Raw genomic sequence first — 12,938 nt, 5'->3', positions numbered from 1 at the left:
CAGTTCAATAATTTATTGCAATTACATGATAACTGTATAAATACAGTACAACACTAACTATTTACACTATTATGCAACAATGCAAAACATTGTGAATACAGTTTTTAAGATATTACCGTAAAATATTTTTTTCAGTGTTTCAAATACAAGGAAGAAAATCACAATCAAATAGTAACAGAGGCTCAAAGAATTTAAAATCTCCAAACATTCAAAATACCCCATTATTATATTCTTTATGTAAGCAACCAACCGTGAAGAAACATATTTTAGATCCAGTAGATGAAACACTAATGATAAACTACACAGGTGTACCCACAGCTTGTATTTAGGTCAACAAATGAAGCACAGAATGTGAAGTCTATTCAAGTCTGTCAATCAGCAGAATGCGGTAGAGAAAGTATTAACTTTGCAACACCTTCCATTGAGAAACACAAATCACTCATATCAGTCATATGCCAAATTTGTTTCAATAGGGTGTTGTTGTTTCAACAGTATGGAAACACTCTCTCTTGTGAAGGGTGGACAGGTTGGCACTAGCCAGCACATAATTCTCTTTTTATTTTTTGTACAAAAAATCACAATGAACTGAAAAGCCTACCAGCACTTAACACTATATATAGCCAGCATAGAAACAACACGCTGATCCAGTGCGGGTTGTTACAAATATTATGCTTGGGCCAATCCTACTTGAAAATGTGCTCAGCCGTGATGTTTAAATATGGCTACAAATGAAAACAGTGTGCATTATCTTCATTTATTGAAATTAATTGAATTATGTGTCACATATGAGTGGATGTCATCTTTTTTTCTTTCTTTTTTTTTTACTTGCCAATGCATTGGCCTTTGGTAAACCCATGGCCTTTTCTTACAGAGATAAGATACATGGTGCCATAGCGCACCATGCCTGAACTCAGAAGCTCCCATGCATTTATGATGAAGAGTATATACTTTTTGTGCCAGAACAATTTTATTATTTTGCACAAGTTGGGGAACGGGCCACTTGTTTAATTGAAACCAGGTGTCACCTTTTACCGTCAGTTTCCATCGAGGGGCAGCTGCCCTGGAAATACTGTTCATCTTACAGATTTACAGTAGAACATTCATGTGTTTGATTTATTGACAAAAAACTGACTGACAATGAGAAAAAAAAAATTGTGAACAACTTACAAAAAAACTCTAAAACTTAAAGAAGAGATTAATTAAAGGAAACAGCACTGCTTTATGAATATAAATGATTTGTACTTGCACATTCATTAGTTGAGAAAGACTGCAGCATATTTCCCAACAGGGAATGTTACACGTCATAACTACTGTATTATGCATGATTACATTGCAACTAACCTTAAACCAAACCCTAATCCTATAGTTAGTTTAGTTTCATTGATTTATATAGCACATTTAATAATGACAGAGCCGACCAAAGTGCTGCACAAAAGTAAAATAGATACAAAATAAACAAATCACAAATTTCCCCAACAATAAAAATTCACACATAGTAAAGTATTATACAGCAATTACTCCAGCCCATAAGCCAAGTATTAAGCAACGATTTAAAAACCTGAAGAGAAGTGGAAGATTGTATGTACAACAATCGTATATATATAGCGAAGTAGTCCGTTATTATTACTCAGTACTTAAATGTAATTACACTGGAACAAAGACACCTTAAATATAGTGTAATCGAGCCTTATATAGTCTAGATGTTAGCACAAGGATTTTATTTATACATTGTTCATGGAACATTTTTTTTTCCTGAAACATTTTAGTTGGAAGTTTTATGTATTAATTAACTGTTTCTGAATGTTCAGAGAACATTCAAAAGTATGGTTTCCTTGTCTGCAAAGTGATAAAATGGAACATTCCCTTAATGTTTTCTCTAACGTTCGCATAACTATGTTTTTTTTTTTAAACATCTTGACCATTATTCAGAAATACAATTTTTCATAACTTAATTGGAACCTTAGAAAAATGTTCTAAAAACAACATACTTTTGTTAGTTGGGTTGACACACATTGATGATAAAATGGACACAAATGCACAACATGTGTTGTAACTTAATATAAAGTGATATCAAAGATAATACTGAATTTTATCATGAATGAGTCTGAGTCTGGGGAAGATGCCTCCTTAAGAACAAGGATTTATTTTTAAATTGTAACATATTTAGATATAAGTTTAGCATGTTTAGGAATATGATGCAAGCCAATGTGTTATTATAGGAAATCAATTGAAACATTTGCTAATTTAGTTGTTATAGCACAAAATGTCAAATATTAAAAGAGGGGTAAGATGGCCCCTACCTGGGGTAAGAAGTTCTCGACTGCCCAGAAGCAGACTGAGGCTTTAAAACACGTCCTGCCCCGGAGGCCCGCTGCTCCGGCAGCGCAGTCGTCGGCACAGGTGCCTCAGCCTGCTCGCCGCCGAGGGCGCCCTCCTGCGGCTCCCGCCCCTCCCGATCGGCCCCAGCAGCAAGCTGCTTCCGGGCCGCGTCGTGGAGGAAGCCGCAGGAAGTCGCCACAGCCCTCTCCCGCCCCGCCCCCGCTAAACGGTGGAGGGCCGGGGGAGAATCCTTGGTTGTCCCACTCCCGCTGCTCGTCCCACGATGGGCAGCACCCTAATGTGGTTAAAGAAAGAACTCACTCTCCCATCTCTGAACACACAGAGTTCTCGGATGACAGTGTGCGCCGCTCACGAGCCTCGCCACTCTCGTTCCCCTCTGTCGCCAGACCCCTGCCAGAGCACGCCCCCGTGGGACGCTGGTCCTCCCCTGGCCTCCTCTGGCAGGACGCGGCTAATGACCGTGCCCCCGCACCGGGCCGCTATGCCACCCACGCCTGGGCCGGTCATTCCGCCTCGCTGCACCACCGAGGGTACGTCTGTGGTCCGCATGACCCCGCTGGTTCAGTTCCTGGGAGCCTGGTTAGAGCTTCCCGGTCTGTCCCGCTGGGTCGCGAGGACCATCAGGCTCGGCTACGCGATTCAGTTCGCGCGGTCGCTTCACTATGGTCGGTGGCAATGCCCCTGTCATGAGAGCGGAGGTCGCCACCCTACTGGCGAAGGGTGCGATCGAGACTGTCCCTCCAGCCGAAATGAAGTCCGGCTTCTACAGCCCCTACTTCATTGTACCGAAGAAATCCGGTGGTTTACGACCTATCCTGGACCTGCGCGTCCTGAACCGCTCCCTTCACAGGCTGCCGTTCAAGATGCTCACGGCCAAACGCCTTTTCGAATGCGTACGGCCACAGGATTGGTTTGCAGCGATCGACCTGAAGGACGCCTACTTCCATGTCTCCATTCTTCCTCGACACAGACCGTTTCTTCGGTTTGCTTTCAAGGGGCAGGCATACCAGTACGCGGTTCTCCCTTTCGGGCTAGCCCTGTCTCCTCGCATCTTCACGAAGGTCGTCGAGGCAGCCCTTGTTCCCCTACGGGAACACGGGGTTCGCATCCTGAACTATCTTGACGACTGGCTGATCCTAGCTCACTCTCGAGACCAGGTTTGCGAACACAGGGACCTTGTGCTCCGGCACCTAGCTCGTCTGGGCCTTCGGGTCAACTGGGAGAAGAGCAAACTCTGCCCCGTGCAGAGGATCTCTTTTCTCGGTATGGAGATCGACTCGGTAGCCATGTGCGCGCAGCTTACGAGCGAGCGCGCGCAGTCACTGCTGACTTGCCTTCGTCAGTTCGAGGGCAGGAGTGCGGTTCCACTGAAACTTTTTCAGAGGCTCCTGGGGCATATGGCATCCGCAGTAACGCCGCTCAGATTGCTTCATATGAGACCGCTTCAGCTTTGGCTTCGCGATCGAGTCCCGAGGTGGGCATGGCAACACGGCACGCTCCGAGTCCCAGTGACTCCGACCTGCCGTCAGACCTTCTCCCCGTGGTCGAACCTCAATTTTCTACGGGCCGGAGTTCCCCTAGAACGAGCTTCCAGGCATGTTGTTGTATCGACAGATGCCTCCGCCACAGGTTGGGGCGCCATGTGCAATGGACATGCTGCCGCGGGCTCCTGGACAGGACCCCAGCGCCTTTGGCATGTCAATTGCCTCGAGTTACTGGCTGTACTCCTTGCCCTGCACCGCTTCCGTGCGTTGCTCAGGGGTCAACACGTACTAGTCCGATCAGACAATACCGCCACAGTAGCGTACATCAACCGTCAAGGGGGTCTACGCTCCCGCCGTATGTCGCAACTCGCCCGCCACCTCCTTATATGGAGTCAGAAGCATCTGAGGTCGCTTCGAGCCATTTATATCCCGGGAGACCTGAACCAGGCGGCCGACGAGCTGTCTCGGCTTCGGCCTCTCGCTGGAGAATGAAGACTCCATCCCCAGACGGTTCAGCTGATTTGGGATCAGTTCGGGGACGCACAGGTAGACCTGTTTGCCTCCCACGACTCGTCCCATTGCGACCTGTTTTATTCCCTGACCGAGGCCACGCTCGGCACGGATGCACTGGCGCACAGCTGGCCGCGGGGCCTCCGCAAGTATGCGTTTCCCCGAGTGAGCCTTCTTGCGCAGACTTTGCGCAAGATCAGGGAGGACGAGGAGCAGGTAATGTTGGTTGTCCCGTATTGGCACAACCGCACCTGGTTCCCAGAACTAGTACTCCTCGCGACAGCACCTCCCTGGCCAATCCCTCTGAGGAAGGACCTGCTTTCTCAGGGACGGGGCACCTTATGGCACTCTCGTCCCGATCTTTGGAACCTCCACGTGTGGCTCCTGGACGGGACGAGGTAGGTTTGAGTACTCTACCACCAGCGGTGGTGGCTACCATCACTTCCGCTAGAGCATCGTCCACGAGACATGCCTATGCGTTGAAGTGGAACCTCTTCGTCAACTGGTGTTCTTCTAAACATCTAGAACCCACGAAATGCCCCATCAGTGTCGTGCTTTCCTTCCTGCAAGAAGGGTTGGAGCGAAGGCTGTCTCCCTCCACCCTGAAAGTGTATGTTGCCGCCATTGCCGCACATCACGGCGCAGTTGATGGTAAGTCCTTGGGGAAGCACGACCTTATCGTCAGGTTCCTGAGGGGAGCAAGGAGACTGAATCCTCCTCGTCCTCCCCTCGTAGCCTCTTGGGACCTCTCAGTGGTTTTAACTGCATTGCAGAGTGCTCCCTTTGAGCCTCTGCAATCAGTGGAGCTTAAGTTCCTGTCAATGAAGACAGCGCTCCTGGTTGCATTGGCCTCCATCAAGAGGGTAGGGGACCTGCAGGCATTTTCGGTTGACAAAGCGTGCCTGGAATTCGGACCGGCTAATTCTCACGTGATCCTGAGACCCCGGCCTGGATATGTGCCCAAGGTTCCCACCACACCCTTTTGAGACCAGGTGGTGAACCTGCAAGCGCTGCCCTTGGAGGAGGCAGACCCAGCCTTGGCACTGCTCTGTCCAGTACGCACCCTCCGTGCTTACGTTGACAGAATGCAGTGTTTCAGGACCTCAGACCAGCTCTTTGTCTATCATGGTGGGAAGCTGAAGGGAAAGGCTCTCTCCAAGCAAAGGTTGTCTCACTCGATAGTGGACGCCATTGCTTTGGCTTACCAGCAGCAAGGTCGACCATGCCCCCTTGGTGTGACGGCCCACTCCACTCGGAGTGTGGCATCCTCTTGGGCTCTAACAGACATCTGCAGAGCTGCAGGCTGGGCGACACCTAACACATTCGCGAGATTCTACAATCTCCGAGTAGAGCCAGTTTCTTCTCATGTACTCGCTTCAACTAGCCGGTGCTAGATTCTGCTCAGGTGTCTTCACTTGCTCGCCATTCCTCTCCACGGACGGGATACGTGCGATATATTCCTCAGGTGAGCCTCATAAGCCCTGAGTCTCCTCCAGCACTGGCAGCTTCGCGCTTGGCTAGGTGCCTCCATGTGCATGGTTCCCCCTCCGGGCGACCCCCACATGTGTATTTCCACTGTAAGCCTCTCTGAGCATGTGTCTTTCCCTTGGCAAGCCACCTTGCCACCCCTGGGGTTGAAATATTCCACCTGCGGCTGGACACCCCAGTGATTCTCCATATGCAGCCCTTCGTGGTCATATGTGTATCCCAAGTCCCCCCCTTTGGGCTGGGCATAATTGCATACTTCCACTGAGATATGCTTCCCAGTGTACCTTGGTATTCCTGTGTTAAGTAGGAGTCCTTCGTCCGTGCCAGTCTCACGACAGGGAGCTCAGACTTACGCAGGGCACTGGAAGACAGTCGAGAGGTGGCGTGATTACACTGGGAACCCCATTCGTCGTCATCCGACGTAACTCGGAGTGACTACGAAAGGGAACGTCTCGGTTACGTATGCAACCCTCGTTCTTCCTTATATACCCCCAGGGTAGGGCGGAGTTCCGCTATGCAAATTCCGCAGACCCATGGCATTTCATTGCCATTGGCTCGTTTTATATACTCGAAGATGATAGGCTTTCTAAGCAAAACCCCATTCGTCGTCATCCGACGTAACGTCTCCGTTACCTACTCAGGGAACGAGGGTTACATACGTAACCGAGACGATCACTATTTTTCAGAGACAAAAAATTAAATCAGTTAAAGTTTCGACTGACTAAATCTCACAAATGTTGAAATAAAAAAATAGCACAGACATTCATCAAAAGTGCTGAGATGAGATGATTTTGTGTCATCTATGGACAGGAGAAAAAATGAAGGTGGTGGTGTGGGGGATCTTACCCCAACCTACCCAACTAGTTGTTGCAGGTGAGTGTTTGCTAAGGCCTTATGTCAAATGCCATTCACCTGAGGACTTCACTTCTAGCAACAAGTCATCACGAGCATAAAATAAGGTGAAAAAGTTACATACACACCCGTCCTGTTCAACAAAAAAAACCTCATTGTGTTTCCAGTGGTGAAAAATGAAAACAAAGATTTGCCTTCTGAATGCTAACGTGAGAGGGCAAGGACGTACAAAATGATGTGTATGTACATAGGAATCAGAAATTAATTACATATGGGGCAGCTGTCATTCTGCCACTGGCAGCTTAACAAAGCTGAGCGGAATACCTGAACCGTACGTTTAAAGAAGTAAACACTTAACTTATTCACTGCGCCTTCATATGGCATCTGAGCTTCTGTCAGAAAAAGACAAGCACTGTTATGTCTACAGTCAATTGAGAAGCAATTACGTGAGACTAATCTGTCATTACCACTAAAACGAACTAAGCCAAGGGACATTGTATCAAATCACATGTGTCTGACAAAGCATGCCTCTCAGATAAACCTATTGCATACCAATGAGCACAGAGCTTGTGTGCTCAGGCATAGCATGAAAGAGGGAAAAGGTCAATGTTTACTGTATGTGGCATGCAAAAGGCAGACTAGCTCAAATTGTCTGTGATACGACAGATCTGCATTCTGTCATCTTCCTTTCAGAGAGGTTTTGGTTTACTTGTCACCAGGGCGCAATCGTTTATTAATTGTCGTTTTCTGGCATCCATTTGGTGCCTTGATGATTCAATAGACTCCTTTATGGCCGCCGGAGTCAGCGTTTGGCCCCTGAGAATATGAGACTGACAAATTAAGATAGAAAGTCAGGCCAAAACAGTTTCTCACATACCACAAGCTTCATGTCATCCTAAAGTGTTTTGAAAACCTGAGATCTCCACTGATATGACTAGCTAATGCATGAATCTCCTCCTCTACGGCCTGTATTCATTACATGGTTCAGAACGGCCTAAGACACTGACCAGTCCTGTGCCGTCTTACTCTCTGAAAACAATATCTTAATCCAGCAGAAGTCCTCAGAGGGCCGGACAGGAGGTGTAATTGCTTTTGTGCATATGTGTCTGCAAGTGTGGACACTGCAGATGTTTATACAGATATTACACAGATTTTTATGTTTTAATTTCTATAGCATGTGTGCTGAGTCTGCTGGCATTTTAACGTTTACTGTCTCCCCAGTTCACACATACACACACACTTGACACTGAGGGTGCGAGAATAAAGTAGCTCTAACTAATCCCAGATGCTGGTTGGTGGTAGTCAGGTATTTTGCTGACATCATCCCTCAAGAGTTGAAAGTATTCAGTGTGACAAGTTAAAAACACATTGTGAGGTTAAATTGCCAGGCTCATCTTCATTTGAAGCAAGACAGAGAAGCCAACACACTCTTTTCATGGCTCCAGCTAAGAAAACTACTAGAAAATAATAACAACTACCAAAAAACTTAACATTTAGCAGTCAATACTTTTTTGGTAGATAAATTACAGAATCACTCAATAAAGGCAGAAAGCAATTTAGTTCTTATTTGATGCTTGCATTGAAGGGATCCTACATGTATTTGTGCTATATCATTCCATTTTGCAAGAATATATGTTTTAAAAGTTCCAAAATGTTGCCATCCCAATCAAAGTTTTTGCAATTTTTGTTAAATATTTCTATTTTTTTCCCCTCCGAGTTTGATTGAAACCAACATAAGAGCAAGGTCAGTACTTATTCATGAATCTTTCTGACAAACTAATTAAAAACGTGAACACAAGAGTTATTTGTTTGTGAAACGGACATCACGGCTCATGCTGTGTTTGTTGTTGCATGCAATACACACTCATTGATATATGACACATCCGCATATGGAAAAACACAACGTTTTTCAGACCTTTGCTAATGGCAACTATATCGATTTAAAATTATTTTGTGACCACTTTGCCGCAGTCGTGAACACTTTTAAAAGTTTAAATGATAGTTCACCCAAAATTCTGTCATAATTTGCTCACCCTCATGTCATTACAAATCTGGATGTTTTCCTTTCTTCTGTGAAACACATAAGATATTTTGAAAAATATTTTGGTTTTGGTGACCACTGACTTCCATTGTACAAAATAATAAAAAAACAGACATGTTTTCAAATGACATTAGGGTGAGTAAATGATGACAGAAATTACATTTTTGGTTGAACTATCCCTTTAATTATTAGGTTTCTACAAGTTTGAATTTATTAACTTTTGCTCATCACTCTTGCAGATGTTTGACTATCAGACAATCACTTTAAACCTGAGTGTAGGCCGAACCTCTCTGATTCTCAGTCCTATTAAACCCAGCCAACATGTTAAGTGTTAAGTTTTAGTGCAGAGTCTCAATCCCGATAGTAATGTGTCTTAGTTTAGCAGATGTCACGCAGGTAAAGATGATGAATAGACAGCAGAGGATAATAGTGAGTGGCAGAACACCTGCAACAAAGGCAACTACAAAGAGGCCTCACTGACAGCGCTTCCTCCCCCCCCAGCCTCCATCGTGACCCCTCTGGAATCTCGCACCATCTTGGAAAAAGATTTCCAGCACTGCTCTTTATCAGATGCTGGTCCCAAGAGCCTGTTAAAAAGCCCGGGCTTTGCAAATCGAGCAGCGCTGCGCCGAAATTAAAGGGTCAAGTGATGGAAGGTGTCCCACACCTGCTGCTAAATCTGGCTGAGTTCCATTTTTGAATGGGATGACAGAGGAGCAAATAAACATTGGCCAGAGTGTACGGGATACAAAGGGAAAGATGTAGCCAATTGGCCAAGAGGGATCTTTAAGAAACCGTTTAAATGGACACTAGCCAACTTAGATTGAAGAAGTCAGATTTAGTGGTGCTTGACAGATTTTTATTTTCACAAGAACAGACATATATAGTCTGTAGGATGATAAAAAAGAACTGCATTAGGGCTATTAGGGCACAGCTTATACCCGGAAAACAATAGAGCCTATAATCAGCGAGTGTTGTTCATTGAAACGTGACACGAGTATATTCAAACCTTTAAGTATCCTCCATAACTGATATTTGTTTTAGACATACTGGGTGTCAATAACACAAGATTCGCAAGTGTAAAGGCTCGCGACAAACCCATGCCGCGTGGCTTCATTTAAATACGAAAGGCTTAATAAGGAAAGTTATCCACCTGGGACGCTCAGAATACCAGCAGCACCACGTACAAAACAAACAAGCCCTCGCAACAGATGTCACATGTAAAACTAAATATAACGTGCCTTTGGTTGAGTCACACCTGGAAAACACAGGCAATTAGCCAAAATAGCCCATGAAAGCCACTCCAGTCTATGATATATATACTATATATATATAGCTGTGGCCACTGTGCAAATACAGAGCGTGAATGCCGATACTGCCGTGGCGGCTGTGATAACCGATGTGTTCATACGACGCCCGCAAGAGCTAAAATTGTCTTTTTGTGAATACATTACATTTGTTAAAACACTTGGGCCTTTTGTGATGTACATGGGATTGTTATTATAAGCCGTATTTCCATAAAGCTAAAAGCCTATTGTTGTGCTCATTTGAACTGGTAGTTTAAAGGCATGTTTGAGATCTGATCCTTTGGCATTGAGCTGCTAAGTGTTATTTAACCTATTTGACTAATTCAAATCTGAATAGTGACAGATCACCTGACTGTATTATAGGATAAGTACAGGCTAGGTGACAACTGGAACAGTGGGCAAATTACATGGTGGGCAGCCTGAGGAGGTCATGGTTTTAAGGCAAATTGATTTTGAAACCACTGTCCACTCTCATTTTCCATTTCAAATGAACGCTGGTCTGGCCTTTCCCAGCCAGTGAATCTGAAGTGGTGGCACTAACCACTCAGGTTATTTGGAGGCTTTATTTGGATGAATTTACATTCAGGAACCTTGCACACATCCTTTTTTTTTTTTGAAAATGGCAAGAGAATAAAGGATTACTGAGGAAAGGAAGCAGAGACAGAGCCAAAACCATATACTTTGTTTACCTGTCCAAAGGCTATTCAAATACAACCTTTAGTTTGTGCCTTGCAGTCCAACAAGACTGGATTCATTTGACTGATTTTGACTTTTGTTGATCAGAATTGAGGAAATGCAACAATATTAATGGAAAGTTCATAGTATCCGTAATGGGCTGAATGCTTTGTCGAGTATCACCGTACATAACAAATTTATTTCCCTAAAAACATCACATTAGGGTACATTACATTTTATATTCTTTGGGATTGGTTATTTATCTGTTACATTAAAAGGTGATAACCACAAGAATTACAAATACAGTCAAAAAACAACCTGCATATCTGCAGCATATGTTTTAAAACATTTGGAAAAATATAAATTATGCTTTACTTGTTTACAGTTTTTTTCTCTTGCCCAACCCCCCCCCCCCCCCCCCCCCCCACACCCCCCTAAATTTAAGTGGGTCATTAAAAAACCCTGAATCATATTCTGTGCTTTCTCGGTGTGAGCAGTGGACATAAAAATCTACACCTGTGTGACAAAAAGTCATTTATTTTACCATGCGGTTAGTACTGACTTGATAAGAGAAACAACCACAAGAATACAATCTGTCATTCCAACACTGAGGTCACATTCAACAACATGCCTATCTCACCTGATAGCATCAGCCAGGTGTCAGAGAAAGCTGACGAGTGATAAGGTTACACTGCAACCCAAATTTCGTTTTGTCAGGGCTGCTGTTACAATTTGTAAATACATGATTACTAGCCAAAAGACAAATGTATCATTTCAGTACATTTGAGATATTTTGATTCATTTAAGAAGCAGTTACTTCAATTAAAACAAAGAATCTAGCCTAATTACAACTATTCTTAGATGAAATGCCTTTTCCCCCATAAAAAAAAAATAATAAAAAAAAAAATAATAATATATATATATATATATATATATATATATATATATATCAGGTTTTTAATAGATCAGTTTTAGCTTGACTTTAATTGTGAATGATTCCAGATTACAATGTTTTTTTTAATCATATAACTTAAACCTGTTTGGAAATGCTCCTCTGCAAACTCTTTTTAAGATATGGTCATAATTTTCAGCTTATAACCTTCTTGATTCATTGGCATTTACGTTATACAGTAAATCAACTTTCAAAAACAAACAAACAAAAATCCTCCATTAAAGATATAAACTATTTGCATTCAGAACAATAGAATGCAAACTGATTTGCATAAGTCCCTCAGGTACAACTGAGAGCCAAATTGACATATTATTATTTATTTATTTATTTATTTTTTTTAGCAAATCGTCTGTCTTGGCTTATCTTTGTTGCTTGTTTTTTAATTTTTTTTTATGGAACATTGTAGTTTCCCTATTGTTTTATTTAAATATTTATTTACCCATTATAAAACAACAACAACAACATGATTATTTTGCTACCATTTTCTCTCAATGCTGGAACAAGTTCCCAATCAGAACATTGGTTCTGAAAAAAATGAAGACAAAAATGTATGAAAAGCTTCAGAAAAGCTTAACCTATTTAAGCAGCCCAATAAACAGCAGTGTTATACTGCACTAACACTGTTGTTTTTAGAGCATTGTGGTTTAACCTTCGTCTCTCAAGCACTCAACACCACTTGTATCTGTACCTGTACTGTATTCTTAATGACATTTGAGGTTTACTCAACTCTTCACTTCTTCCCTGCCTGCACAAGCACAACCAATTAGTTTTCTTTAAAATGCTGTATAAAAACATTTGCCATGAATGTAGATGTAGATTAATATTAAATGACATTTTAGTTAAGATGAAACCAACAGTTTAATAGCACTGTTGCTCTATCTAATGACATTACATCAATTCTGAAAACTTATTAAAAACTAGGTCGTTTCATTTGCATATCTGTGTGCACTATTGCAAAGTAATTATGAAGGATGGAATTTAGTAAACTGGTTAGCAAATTAGTTCACCAATTAACTGATTTTATGAATGAGTTGCAATGTAATAATTTCAACACATGAATTATTACCCTCTTAACACTATGAACTGACTGTTGAGTCTTGACTCATAGCTGTATTTGCATGTGTTGCGCTTGAACCTCATTGAAATCTTGAGCACTGACTCCCTCGTGTGGTAACATTATAAAACTACAGTTTTATCACACTTTTTAAACCATTGAATATTAGATTAGATTAGATTAGATTGCGTGACAATTTGCCCCCATCTGACATTCTTGAATAATATCCTTGTCC

The sequence above is a fragment of the Squalius cephalus genome (genome assembly GCF_949319135.1).
Source record: "Squalius cephalus genome assembly, chromosome: 5".
NCBI classification, from domain to species: Eukaryota; Metazoa; Chordata; class Actinopteri; order Cypriniformes; family Leuciscidae; genus Squalius; species Squalius cephalus.
The sequence above is the reverse complement of the archived record's forward strand: the minus strand, read 5'-3'. Positions refer to the sequence as shown.